This window comes from Nicotiana tomentosiformis, chromosome 1 (genome assembly GCF_000390325.3).
Source record: "Nicotiana tomentosiformis chromosome 1, ASM39032v3, whole genome shotgun sequence".
NCBI lineage: Eukaryota > Viridiplantae > Streptophyta > Magnoliopsida > Solanales > Solanaceae > Nicotiana > Nicotiana tomentosiformis.
The window spans coordinates 41100628-41114579 of NC_090812.1; the positions used below are offsets into that span (position 1 = coordinate 41100628).

General features: G+C 43.0%; 2 pseudogenes; both read left to right on the forward strand.

Moving 5' to 3' along the window:
• The first annotated feature begins 336 nt into the window (after positions 1 to 336).
• On the forward strand, positions 337 to 2784 carry LOC138906113 (uncharacterized; annotated as a pseudogene).
• A 1897-nt stretch (positions 2785 to 4681) lies between these two features.
• On the forward strand, positions 4682 to 5913 carry LOC104088392 (uncharacterized; annotated as a pseudogene).
• The last annotated feature ends 8039 nt before the right edge of the window (positions 5914 to 13952 follow it).

The window sequence follows — 13952 nt, forward strand, 5'->3', positions numbered from 1 at the left end:
GAAGCCTCGACCCGAGCGGAAGTGCGATATGTTTGGAAATTCGAGATCGTAAATGGATTCGAGTACCATTCTGATCGCCTCTTTCATGATCCTTTCTATAGGTAGAACTACTGTGGGCGGTCTAAACTTCGACCCTTATTGCTTTCTTCATATTGTAAAGGGGAGCAAAGCCCCTTTTTTGCTCCCCCTATTGATAGAAAAAGGGCACTCCTTCCGTCGTTCCAGTGACTCATAGGGCTTCCCTCAGCTCAGTCTTTTTGGTTCTTGAGAATGGTCGCCACTTCATCCAGGACCGGAATTATTATCCCTGCCCGATGGGTCTACATCCATCCCTGAATGTCATCGGGTACCGTTAACTTCCCCGCCATTCTTGTAACTGTCACCTGTAATCCGCGCAGGTGTGTCCGCACCCCCTGAGTAGACGAGAAAGAAAGGATTTCTCGGAGCAACCCCCCATGTTCCAGACCCAGGAGTCAACTTTGCCGTATGAGCATTCGGTACATGTATCAGTCCGTGGAAGAGTGAAAAGGTCACCACTACTGAGGATCCCCCTAATCTTAGATAGGTCGTCTGAGGGTTCGCCGCGGTTCATTATTGTGCTTACATACAAGGCTACCCTTCTCGTCTTCGGCCGGAGGGGTTTATTGCACAAACACACCGGGGCACAAGCTCCCGAAGAGAGAAGCCCAATGAATGTCATATGCAAAGACCCGCACCTCATTAAGATCATATTGGCATACACTCCCAAAAAATAAAGAGCATACCCCATTAAAGACGAGAGTGGGGTACAACAAGGCCATTTCTGTCCACCGCCTTTCTCATAGAGCCGTACATGGACGTTACCGCTCATACAGCTCCCAGCCAGCAAGCAGTTAGCCTTCCTCTACAAGGAATGGAAGTGTGGATGAATCGACATCAATATAGGATTGTTGTTGTACACGATCTCCATTATAGTAGTCATAGCTATCCACTCCACTATGTGGTAGAGTGTTCGTCCCCGACCCATCGCAGGGGTACCTTCCCTTTTAATTGAGAGAAGGACTCGGAATTGACTCCCCTCGATTCGACATCCAAAAGAAGGGTATGGAATTTCTCCAAGGAATGCTCTGTCATGGCGGTACATGGATTCTCGAGGGACCGAGCTCCCCCTCCAATCCAATCGCTCTACTACAAAATAAGGCAAGGGATCGACGCCCCACAGAGAACCCAACCTTTTCAAGTAGGGCCTGAAAGAAATAAATCAAACCAATTTTCAAGTTAGGAATGCTCCAGAAATTCTATGGGAAATTGAAAACGTCGAAGTAAGTTGTGGCTTATAAATAGCAAGATGAGGAGATAAGGGGCGAAGGATATTCATGATATTCGGAAAGATTTATATTCATTCGCTCTGCTCGCAGAGCGATATACCAAAACAAGAAGCGACTACCTTACTTATGCAATTCTCCTTATTCTTTTTCTTTCCTAGTTTGAGTTCCTATATTATTCTTTTCTTTCTTTTATGAATGTTATAACTCCTAATTCTTTGGTAGCAAACCTCTTTCATAGTTCGACCGTTATCCCCCATCTAACTCAACTATTCGACTGTATGGCTATTATGATTGCGAGAGAAAGGAGGGATGGCGCCTTCCTTTACCATCTGGCAGTTGAAAACAAAAGTGCTTCTAGGTACACGGCTGTTAGGCTCATCCAAGGCATATTTAGGAAGTAGCAGGGAACTTGACCATTAAGTTTGAAAAAAGCTGGCCAAGCATGTGTCACTTTCTTACGTCAGGAGAAAGGGAGATCAAAGAAGTATGGGGCCGATATGCGAAGGATCAAATCATAGAGATAGCGTATCTTAAGAGGCGGAAGAAAAGGAACCTCGGCAACCTAGAGATCGCGGAGTCAGCGCCCGTGCCGAAAGTGAAGAAGCTTTCCTCTCCTTTCGGTTGAGCATGCCCGCCCTTTAGCACTTCCCTTCCTAAATTGGGAGTAAGAGAAAGGAAAGCGCACTCGATCAATTACCATGCCGTGTCGTAAGACAAAATGTCACCCACATGAGCTTAAAACCAATATCTTAGGGAAAGGCCTCTACTCTATGAACCAAGTCTTTTTGACGAGGCACCGCTTTCTTTTTTGATCCCTGAGTAGCATTTCCTTTCACTGAGGAATGGGTGGATGCTTTAACATAGGCGGATATGGGACACAAAAAGAATAGATTCAGGTGCTCCTGAGTCAAGAGATTCTTCTCCCTACGTAGCATTCTTGTAAGTACAGAAGGAATTCTCCTGTCTCTGAAAAGATAAAGCTAAAAGCAATCTCTGGTATAAATATTGATATTGACCCGCCTCTATGGGAGGTGGGTGGGGATCAAGAGAAACAAGGCCAGGCACATCATACTCTTCAGGTATTGTGTCATGTCAATTTTCATAGTGCATTTCTTGCGTATCCACCTTGAAAGCGAGAGCTCGAGGCGGTGGGAAAGGAGAATCAACAAGATAGGATGTTCTCTCCCAACTAACAAGAGTATGAAGATTCCAGTTTTGAATCTTGTGCTTGACGGTGATCATTTCTGCCACGTCGTAACAGTCTTTAGTGCTTTCTGCTTCAATAGTTTAGAACCCTTCTTACTTTCTTTATTATATCAGGGAATTTTTTCTCTTGATTCGCTAACTCCATAAAGGGCTGGTGGGTGGGGGTAGAGCCTCTAGCGCCAATGTCGATGAATCAAAGGTGTCTGTTTATGGTATGGAATAGGAAGAGCAAGAATGGAATCGCTATCGCTTGTCCTATCATCCGCGATGAGCTTCTTTCAATTGTCAGTATGGGTAGGTAGAGTCCTTTTCTCATATGCTTGGCATTACTATAGTCGCACCAGTATTCCTTCCTTTTTAGTGCACATGAAATGGAAACTCTAATAGAGACTACCCACACGATGATCAGAACTCTCCCTTCTCTGCATCACTATCAATTGATTGGCGCATGAACGAAGCTGTAACGGAGCATGTACGCGACGATCAAACACGGCTTTGCCAGCTGCCTGTGATAGGAAAAAGAAAACTTGATCAGATAGTTTGTGCGGGGCATTTCCCACCTCGCCTTTGATCTATTCCATGCCGTGTAGGTAAAGCTAGAAGAGCCTCATTGGCCCGACATCTGACAAGCAAACCTTCCATTCTTATGTTTATGTCACTTCTCTCTTTCTCGCATTGACCTGACAAAGGTTTCAAATGAGCATCCCATGGGGCAGCCATAGCTTGAACCTTCCTTCTCGCAGTCAGATATATAACTCAGGCAGCAAAGGTTCGAGCGGGATGGTGGTTAGTCTTCCTCGTCTCTTTTGGGTGGGCGGCAGGAATAGCTCTTCTAGCATCAGCATGGATTGACCAGATACTGGGAGTAGTCATCATCTTTTTCCATAGTAGTCATCCAGCAAGAAAGGGAAAGATCACTTAGCACAGTGGAATAGGAAAGAGAGCGTCGAGCACAACTTTCGTGTCACCAAAATTGCTTTTTCGTTTATTGGGAGACTAAATGAAAAAGGCTTTGTCAAGCAGGCATGATTGTCACGTTGATCGACAGTTGAGAACTACTATCTCCGAGGCCCTCACTTTAGGGCTATCTTTCACCATTGACAGACATGGTTCAACGTGCCAGCTACGCTTCCTCTTCTAGAACAATGACAGCCTAGTCTGATTCCCCCTTCCGAAAGTGCCACAGCTCCTTCTATCACAACCCCTAAAAATTGGGCATTCTAAGCATCAATCGCATTCTATTCTCTATGCCATCTTCCTTATACTTTGACTGTTAATTCATCTGCACAAGCCTCCCTCACAAAGGAAAGCGGGAAAGTCATCTTTGCAAACAAAGGCCTTCTTCTTATACTATGGCATCTTGTACAAAGCGAGCGGTCATGTAAACCCTTTGTCTATTCGACTCTTTCCTTTAATAAGAACAATCTAAATGTGACACTTTCACGATGAAATACCAAGAATATTTGATACGTCAGTCCCCCAGGAAATTAAGCCAATGATCGACTATCCCTGCCCATTCTAACGGGGCATTCTATTCCTTCAAGTCCCACAGCTCTAAATGTGCCTATTCCTTCGACACCTTTCCATGAAAACATGGGAAAAATGGCTTATTCCGTATTAACCTAAGCCGCTTATTCCGACTAAGTGATCCATTTGCAAAAAGAGGGCCTTCCTCTTTCTTTCTTGAAGCTCTATCAAAGAAGCATTCTATTCCGTAAAGGCTTATGGCTAGGCTAAACCTCCCTCAACGCCATGATGTCCCAGAGCTCTTATTCCAAGAACTGGTGATATTCCCCTAACTGCAGATTCAATAGCACCGGTTATGAACCCCAAAAACAACAGGAAAGAGAGCACTGTCTACTCAGACTGTCACACCGGCAACGAGAGCATTAAGAGAAGATAGTGGAACAAAACTAGCAGCAGATAGGCATTCAGTTAGCTTGAAAATGGACTCGTAGTTAGAAATCAAATGCTTCCTCAACAAATATCTTTAGAATGTCCTATCTCTCTCTTCAACGCTTTAAAACGAGCTAGAAGGCTTCTCTTAAAGCAGAAAAATAGGAGTTATAGTAGTTTCAGCTATTCGATTCGAATGAGTGCCCTCCCTTCCTTTCCTTACTACGCTATGCCTAAAAAAAGAAAAAGAAAGTGCAACATATCAATGAGCGATGACACATATTATCAGTGACCTCCTACATAACATATGTGAGCCTTACATGGACGATTTGGTAGTCTTTTCAAAAGAAAGAACCGACCACATTGAAAATTTATGCAAGGTCTTCGAAAGGTTAAGAAAACATCAATTGAAGATAAACTCAAAAAAATGAGCATTTGGGATCGGGCAGAGGCCTTAAATCGGTAGGGCAATAGCATAGATATTATTTACTTGACCCCTATTACATTACTTAAGCCTACTCTTTCTTCAAGATACAAAACGAGCTGCTAAAAACGGCTGTCCCTGTTGTATTTTAGATGGAGTCATCTACAGGGCTAAGAATCTTACCTTTACTTAGAGAGGGGTAGCGGTACCATGCTCTTCCGTGCTCATAAGTTGACTCACCTATGCATCCCGACTAAGGTCTCACAAACATGCACTTCCCTTTTGCATCCAACCGCTTCACTAATATGAATAGGTTATACAGAAGGGTAGGTTAGTTATATACTCTTATGCACCTTCCTTCTTCGAACCTTTTGGTATGTATTTCCCCCTAACTATAGATCTGATCCAGCAGACAAGAAACTCAATTCTGCACTGCTGCTGAGTCATCGGACTTATCCATCAAGGGATTCATGGAATTTCTGTTGATGGCGTTGGGGGAAATCTACCAAAGTTAGGCAGATAGATAGACTCCTTTCCCATTGCTAAGGGAGAGAAAGAAAGAAAATCAAATGATTGTTTTTTAACCAGCGCCCTCTTTTGGGTATGCAGGTACTAAGAGTCCTCTTACTACCAACCAGCAGACATCATCTGGCTAGGTCTTGCCGGTATCAACAACGAGGAAGAAACAACCAAATGGAAACAGCAACTAATGATGGCTCTTGGCCCAGACAATGCCCCAGGCGTAGAGGAGATCGGAGCAATAGGGAACGCCTAGATACCGTTGTTCTTCCTAGGCTGCAGTAAATAGATTGAGAGGTCGTTCTGCCACTTGTCCTCAGATATGGGGGAATATGTTCTCATAAAATCTTGCATAAATCAAACCTAGCTGGCGAGCGATCCCAGTTCGCAACAGAGAACAAGACAGTAAGCGAGCATACTTTTGTTCGCATCTTCTCCACCAAACATGGAAGTTTAAGGATAACTGTAGGTCGGTGGCTACTTAAGGAAACTCTGATTCGATCTACCCCCTAGCTGGGAGGCATCTACCTCATCCTGATTAAAAAGAGAGGTTCACTATGATGGGGGTACTTTTATTTCACTTAAGGAAAAAATGAAATGTATAGGGGACCATACTTTTGTTGCGGCATGATCCTCAGATTTACGGATTCGCCGGGGGCCTCAGGCCCTACTTAGTTTCGCAAGCCTTTGTCATTATCAGTCAACTAAGTAGGGCCTTTTCCTTTTTGTTTGAATAACCCATTCTCATTATCTTTAATAAGTAAAGTAGGCAAACCTATAGGTTCTTAGTAACGTTGACAAAGAAGAAGGAGTTGGTTAAAAGAAAGCGAATCTTTCCATTTTTCTTATAATTATATAATAATATAAAATAGAAAAAAATTTCTTATTATTATATATAGGCCACCTTGACAAGCAACCCTTCCACTTGATCGGAGGTGCGAAGAGAAAGATTTCTTTTTTATGACTTCCACTTATCGATCTCGGCCCAGAAAAGTGACTGATCAAGGCAGGGCCCTATTGATAAATGAAAGAAAGGGTTTATGAGCTCTAGCCCTGTATGCCCACACCTATGTAGAATAGATCGTTCAACACCTGCGGCACAAACCCATTTTGAACCTATTGGTCCTAGTATCATAGGCAACCGAACGGCCGCCCTCTAATTACTAGACCAACATGCTATAATAATTCCATATACACCTAGCGAAGATATGGAAAACAAATAAAGTAGCCCTATGTTCGGATCTGACAATACCATACCATAATCAAAAGGTACAATGGCTCGAGCGACCAGACTTAATATAAATGTAGCCACTTGAGCCATTCTAAAAAGGAAGAAATTAGCACTACTTGGTGAAATAGGTTCTTTTAGAATCAATATCAAACCATCTGCTAGAGGTTGTAACAATCCAAACGATCCCACTACATCAGGACCCTTTCAATGTTGCACAAAAGCCATTGCTTTACGTTCAGCTAGCACTAAAAAGGCTACTCCTAGTAGAAGTGGTAGAATTATTCCAAGTATTTCAGCTGGAACAACTATGTACATTTTTTTTTCTATTCACTCATGATCTGGCCTGGTCGACCCAATCATGATATTGAATGAGGGGACCTTTTCTCGAAACAAAAAACATTCTTGCAACTACGAAAACCACAACACAAGCACCACTTTTCCATTCATTCTATATAAGAAAAAACATTCAGCATAGACCACGACCCCCCCCCCCCCCATTTTTTCATTTCTTTATCGATATTTTGCCAGGTTAAAGAGTCCCCGCTCTCCATATTCTTCCTGACTAGGGTTGGCAGCTAAATTCAGTCTTCGAAACCCCATAACATAAGAAAGTCATGGAGTGCATAATCCCCTTTAGAGATAGGGGCGACTTTCTTGTTGTAGTAATTGCGAATGAGCAAGTAGGGGGCTGCAACTAAAGAGGTAGCGAGACTGACTGCGATTTTAGGGATAGGCTGACTTTCTTTCATTTTTGTTATGGAAAATGAAAGTCATTTCGTTTAGTACAAGATCGCTTCACACCTCGCGGTGCTTACACCTGTCGCCTATCAAAGTTCTGTTCCAAAAACCTCATCCGAGAACTTGTATACAGAAGGATTTCCCACGGTGCAGCAGTTCTTCCATACCAACTTAGCTGCCCGGCGCTACTATTGGCATAACAACAAGTACACCATAGGTTAGCCCAACCCAGTCCACTCATACTAGGGTTGGCTCCTCGCAGTTCTCTTTTTAACACCAACAGTAGATAGGAACCGAACTGTCTCACAACGTTCTAAACCCAACTCACGTACCACTTGAATCGGCGAGCAACCGAACCCTTGGGACCTTCTTCAACCCCGAGATATGATGAGCCGACATCGAGGTGCCAAACAACTTCGTCGATAAGAGCTCTTGGGAGTCAATAGCCTGTTATCCCCAACGTACCATTGATCCATTGAGCGAGAGCCCTTCCACACGGGACTCCCGGATCACTATGGCCGACTTTTATCTCTGTTCGACCAGTCGGTCTCACAGTCAGGCAGGCTTAGACCATTACGATCACGATCAGAATCTTAGCTTGAGTCTACCTTGGCACACCTCCGTTAATCTTTAGGAGGCATCCACCCTAGATAAACTACCCACCTCGCAGTGTCCCGCCTCCCCCCGAATGATCGGTGTGGAGGTTAGGCATCCTTAGATGAAAGAATGGTCTTTCAGGATTGGTCGTTGTGTGTCACCACCTCCCACATAGCCTACACATTTGATTAAGGTTGTCACTGTGAAGCTATAGTTAAGGTGCACGAGGTCTTACCGTCTAGTTGTCGGTACTCCGCATCTTCACGGAGAATTCAATTTGACCGGGTTCATGTCGGAGACAACGGGGCAGTCGTTACACCATTTGTGGAGGTCGCTACTTATGCGACAAGGAAATTTTCTACCTTAGGACAGTTAGAGTTACTGCCGCAGTTTACCATGGCTTCCATTCAATGCTTATAACACTTCTCCTTCGGACCTTCCAGCACCGGGCAGGTATCAGACTCTATACATCGTGTTACCACTTAGCAGAGTCCTGTGTTTTTAATAAATAGTCGCTACCCCCTGGCATGTGCCGCTTTCCTAATCAAAAGATAAGAGAGCACCCCTTCTCCCGAAGTTACGGGGTCATTTTGCCGAGTTCCTTCGACATGGTTCTCTCAAGCGCCCTAGTATACTTTACTTATTTACCTATGTTGGTTTGGGGTACGGTCAGTTCACCAGGAGGATCACCCTCCCAATTCTAAGTTCTTTCCAGGAAGTTTCAACCTTGTTGACTATGACAATAGTCGCGACTATAAACTAACTCATGACTATGGCAGGACGGTGCGCTCTGCTCTCTCGTGACCCCTACTCTAATCAAAAGACTAAAGGCCCCTACTGTAGATAGGTCGCCAAACTACGATCGAGAGTTTCGCCTTTTGAAGTGCCAGTCGCATAGGGCGACCGGGCCAGGCAGAGTCAGAAAGGCTTTGATGACTCAAGATTCATATTAGGGAAAGAAGAGTGAGGGAAAGAACGGGCAGCCCTCGGCCCGATCATCCAATTCGCTCCAACAGACAGGCATGGTCCTGTAGTCAAAGCAACTTTGTCACTTTCGTGTACCCATTGGACGGCAAACCTTTCAGGGGTTCCTTAGGGACCGATTCAATCTACGTAGATTGAATGAATGATGAAAACCTTCCATTGGCAGGCGATCGTGTTTTTCACAGGATTTTTCGTTACTCATGTCAGCATTCTCACATTTGATATCTCCAGGTCTTGTCACCAAAAACCTTCCCCGATTGACAAAACGTTCCGCTACTGACACTTGAAAAAGCAACTTTCAAGGTATCGTCACTTCGATGAATCACTTGAGCCCTGGTACATTTTTGGTGCCATGGAGCTAGACCAGTGAGCTATTACGCTTTCTTCAAAGGATTGCTGCTTCCAAGCCCACCTTCTGGTTGTCATCGCTCGATCACTTCCTTTTCTACTAAGTGATTGCTTAGGGACCTTAGCGTACAATTTGGGTTGTTTCCCTCTCGACTTTGGATCTTGGCACCTAAAAAGTCTGTCTGTACAAACTATCTAGGCCTGTATTCGGAGATTCCTTGGGGTTGGTAAGGAGAAATGAGGCCACCATAGCCTATTGAGTGCTCTACCTCGGGCCATCGACATCTTACGCTCTACTAAAATAGATTTCGCGGAAAACCAGCTATATCCGATCTTGGTTGGCCTTTCACCCCTATCCATAAGTCATCCCCTTATTTTGCCACATACGTGGGTTTGGTCCTCCAGGGCTATTAGAGCTATCTTCAACCTTTTATCTATGTCACGACCCAAAATCCGTTAAAGGTCATGATGGCGTCGGACACCACTGTCAGGCAAGCCAACACTAAATGGTTGTTTAAATTCTCTTTTTAATATTTTTGAAATCTTAGTTTACTTCAATTTATCTAGTAAAAGATGAATTTACAAAATAAATAACAATATTTTCCAATTTCAATACTGAACATCCCCTAATCATCCCAGAACCCGATGTCACAAGTGCATAAGCATTTTCTAGGATTTAAAATAAAATACAATAACTAGCAGGAATATAAATTTGGACAGGAAAGAAAATACAATACTCTGAAGGAGACTCTGCTGGCTGCGGAGCGTCATATAGAATGCAGCTCACCTAAGTCCCCGCCATAATCGCGCCTCTGCGCCCACAAAGCCGCTAAACATATGTGTGTCTGCACAAAAATGTGCAGCAAGTGTAGTATGAGTACGTAAATTAACGCATAACTAGTAAGTATCCCGCCTAACCCCGAAGAAGTAGTAACGAGAGGTCGACTTCGATCCTTACTAAGGGCTATATATGGTATATCAATGTTATAATTAAATATGGATTATATGAACGGTTGCAAGATCAATATTTTAAAGTAAGTAAACAGTTGTTTTATAATTAAGAAATGCGTGCCAAGATCTAGTGTCACAAGTATATGGGCAACTTAGTAGAATATACAAAAGATATCTATCCTACTGCCTGAAAAGGAATAGACAGAAACAAAATAATAGGGGGACTCCGGCATGCTATTGAACGGCTCGAAAGGGCAGCTCACCGTGGAATCTCGAACCTAGATCAAGAATGTGCGCCGGATGGATATCAAGATGCACCTGTCTCAGATCTTGCACAGTTAAGTGCAGAAGTGTAGCGTGAGTACATAACAACATGTACCCAGCAAGTATCCTGCCTAACCTCAAAGAAGTAGTGACAAAGGGTCGACTTGACACTTACTAAGGCTAATAATAATAAATTTAAATCATAACCGAGCATAGCTTACAATAAATATACTAAAACTCAACAGTAAGTAATGGCAAAAACCCTTTTTCACAATTATTAATCCCAAATTTATCTTCCATTTAAACATTGAACAATATCAGTTATGAGTATAAATATTCATGCGCAAATAATGCCGAAGACGTACGGCCCTAACCAACATAACGATATTTAAACTGTGCACTACCGAGGGTCGAACAGCGCGAACCATAGATGCATCTATTTAATCTGCCGAGGAGCTCGGCCCGCTCCACTAATAGAAAACACTTAACGAAACACAAGTTTTTCAATAGCAGTCAAGTGTTCTATCCATACCCTCAATTAAGTGAAACTTACCCCTTTGGGATCCTCTTACAAGTTTTGGAAATTATGATTTAAGCAATTCAATTGACAAGTAAAGGCACAATTACTTCAAGTATGGCATGATGGGGGTCCTAAACTACCCGAAATTTAGCATAAGTAGTAGCTACGCACGGACTCTCATCACTTCGTACGTACGTAGGCCCCCCACAAATAGTCGCATATATTAGTTAATTCGCCTATGGGAAAATTTTCCTCTTACAAGGTTAGAAAGAAGACTTACCTCGTCTCAACACCCACTTCCCGATTCAAGAACATGCTCAAACCTCCAAATTTGGTGCCAAAAGACTCGAAACTAGTCAAACATTATATAAATTAATCAATTTACGCTCAAAAGTTCATACCCCCGCTATTAAAGCAATTACCCAACCCTAAATGCAAGATTCCTAAAATTCACCCCCGGGCCCACGTGTCCGAATTTCGGAAATTTTCGAAGAAATTTGTTACCCATAACCTTAGGAACATAAATATATAATTTTCACTAAGTTCCATAATCATTTTCGTGGTAAAATCTCATTTTAATCAAAATCTAGATTTTTCATCTAACCCATGATTTCTACAAATTTTCATGTTATGATCTACCAATAATCTATGTATAAAACTCACATTAAGTAGAAATTACTTACCTCACAAAGCTAGGTCAAAATCCCCTCCTTTAAATCTCTCAAATCGCCCAAGAGTGAGAAAATGCAATAAAAATGGCCTAAGTCCGTATTAAATGAATCCTCACTGCCCAGCGACTTTCGCACCTGCGGTGCCATAGCCGCATCTACAGTCTCACACCTGCGGCAAATGCCTCGCAGGTGTGCTTTTCCCTCACCTGGCCAGTCTCCGCATCTGCGGACAGAAGGGGCCGCTTCTGTGGGCCTAGCCGCACATGCGACCGAAGCTCTCGCACCTGCGGTCTCGCAGGTGCGCCCAATCTTTCGCATCTGCGGTTCCTGGGCTGCCTTAGATCTCTCGCTTCTGCGGCTCATGGCTCAAACCTGCGAGCCTGCACCTATGGCTGGCCAAGCACAAGTGCGATTATGACAGATCTGGGAGCTTCAGTTGTGGCTCCATGCTCCCAACTTGGCCCGAGCCTCGTCCGATCGACACTCGGGGGCCCCGGGTCCCTGCCCGAACATACCAACAAGTTTAGAATCATAAAACGGACTCACTCGAACTCTCGAAAGGCCCGAAACAACATTAAAACTAAGAATCACACCCCAAAACCAATTGAATCAAACTTAAGAACTTCAAGTTCTTCAATTTACTTCCAATGCGGCAAAACGTACTCAAACTACTCTGAATGACATCAAATTTTGCATGCAAGTCTTAAATGGCATTACGGAACTATTCCCAGTCTTGGAATTCCGTTTGGACCTCGATATCACCAAAACCCGCTCCCAACCAAATTTGAAGAACTTCTAAAATCTTCAAGAACCAACGTTCACTACTAGGCGCCAAAACGCTCCCGGGTCATCCAAAACCCGATCCGAACATACGCCCAAGTCCAAAATCATCATACAAACCTATTGAAACCGTCAAGTTCCGATTCCAAGTTTGTCTACTCAAAATATTGACCGAAGTCAAACTTGGCCTTTTAAGCCAACCTTAATGAACCAAGTGTTCCGATTTCAACCCGAACCCTTCTAAATCCCGAACTAACCATTTCCGTAAGTCATAAAATAGTAAAAGCATGTACATGAAGTCTTATTTAGGGGAACAGGGTTCTAGAAGAAAAATGACTGGTCGGGTCGTTACATCCTCGGTACTGAGTGAGTGATGGTCAGTGATGTATATATTTTGGGATAGATCTTCCCTGGGCCGTATGGGCTATATACAGTACCGAGTGGTTGAGAATGATGAGTGAAAAGTGTGAGACAGTGAGATTGAGTACTCTGAGAGTATGGGTACATGATTCATCTCTGAGATACATGGCATTGGCATGCACACATAATATACAGGCATATAGATGCATTTTTCCTCATGTTATACGGTATCACATCATCCATGACTTTTTACACACATTGATATGTGGGCATAGAGAGGTATTTCACACTTGTTATCTCGAAAGAAAATAAAACATCTTATTTATTATTGAAAGGATTTTGGGAAAAATTATTGCTTTCAAACTTATTCATATTTTTGGCAACTTCAGTAAACGATTTGGGTTTTCACTGATGTACCTGAAAGGCAGAACCATTTTCAGAAATCATGATTTTGCTGAGCATTTTTATCTCTAAGTTACTTCTTGTATTATTTGCTTTAAGTTGTTATGGACTGTTGTTGGCTAGTGGTGTGGACCCGACCTTGGTACAATCTCGTCACTACTTTCAACCTAAGGTTAGGTTTGTTACTTATTGAGTACATGGGGTCGGTTGTACTCATACAACACTTTTGCACCTTGTGTGCAGATGTTGGCTGCTGATGTTGCTGTGTTTGATGGGAGCTGGATTTGAAGATGTACCTGCTTCCCGGTTGTAGCTACCTCTTATTTGTGGTAGCCTTAGATCTATAAAATTTAGTTTATGGACTTTCAAATAGATGATGTATTTATTTCATTTCAGCTTTGTAAATTTTATTCTCAAAAGCTCATGATTTGTACTACCAGTTCTTGGGGAATGTATCAGATTCAGATAATTTCTTTACTTAATTGCTTTATAAATTGTTATTGGAATTGGTTAGTGGTTAATTGGCTTACCTAGCGGGTTGGGTTAGGTGCCATCACGACTAGTCAGATTTTGGATCGTAACAAGTTGGTATCAGAGCTCTAGGTTCATAGGTTCTATAAGGCATGAGCAAACGTCTAGTACCGTCTTGCAGATTGGTATGATGACGTCCATACCTATCTTCTGGAGGATACACGGCATTTAGGATATACTTCCCATTTTTCTTTCCTTATCATGCGGCATTGATTCAGCTTGA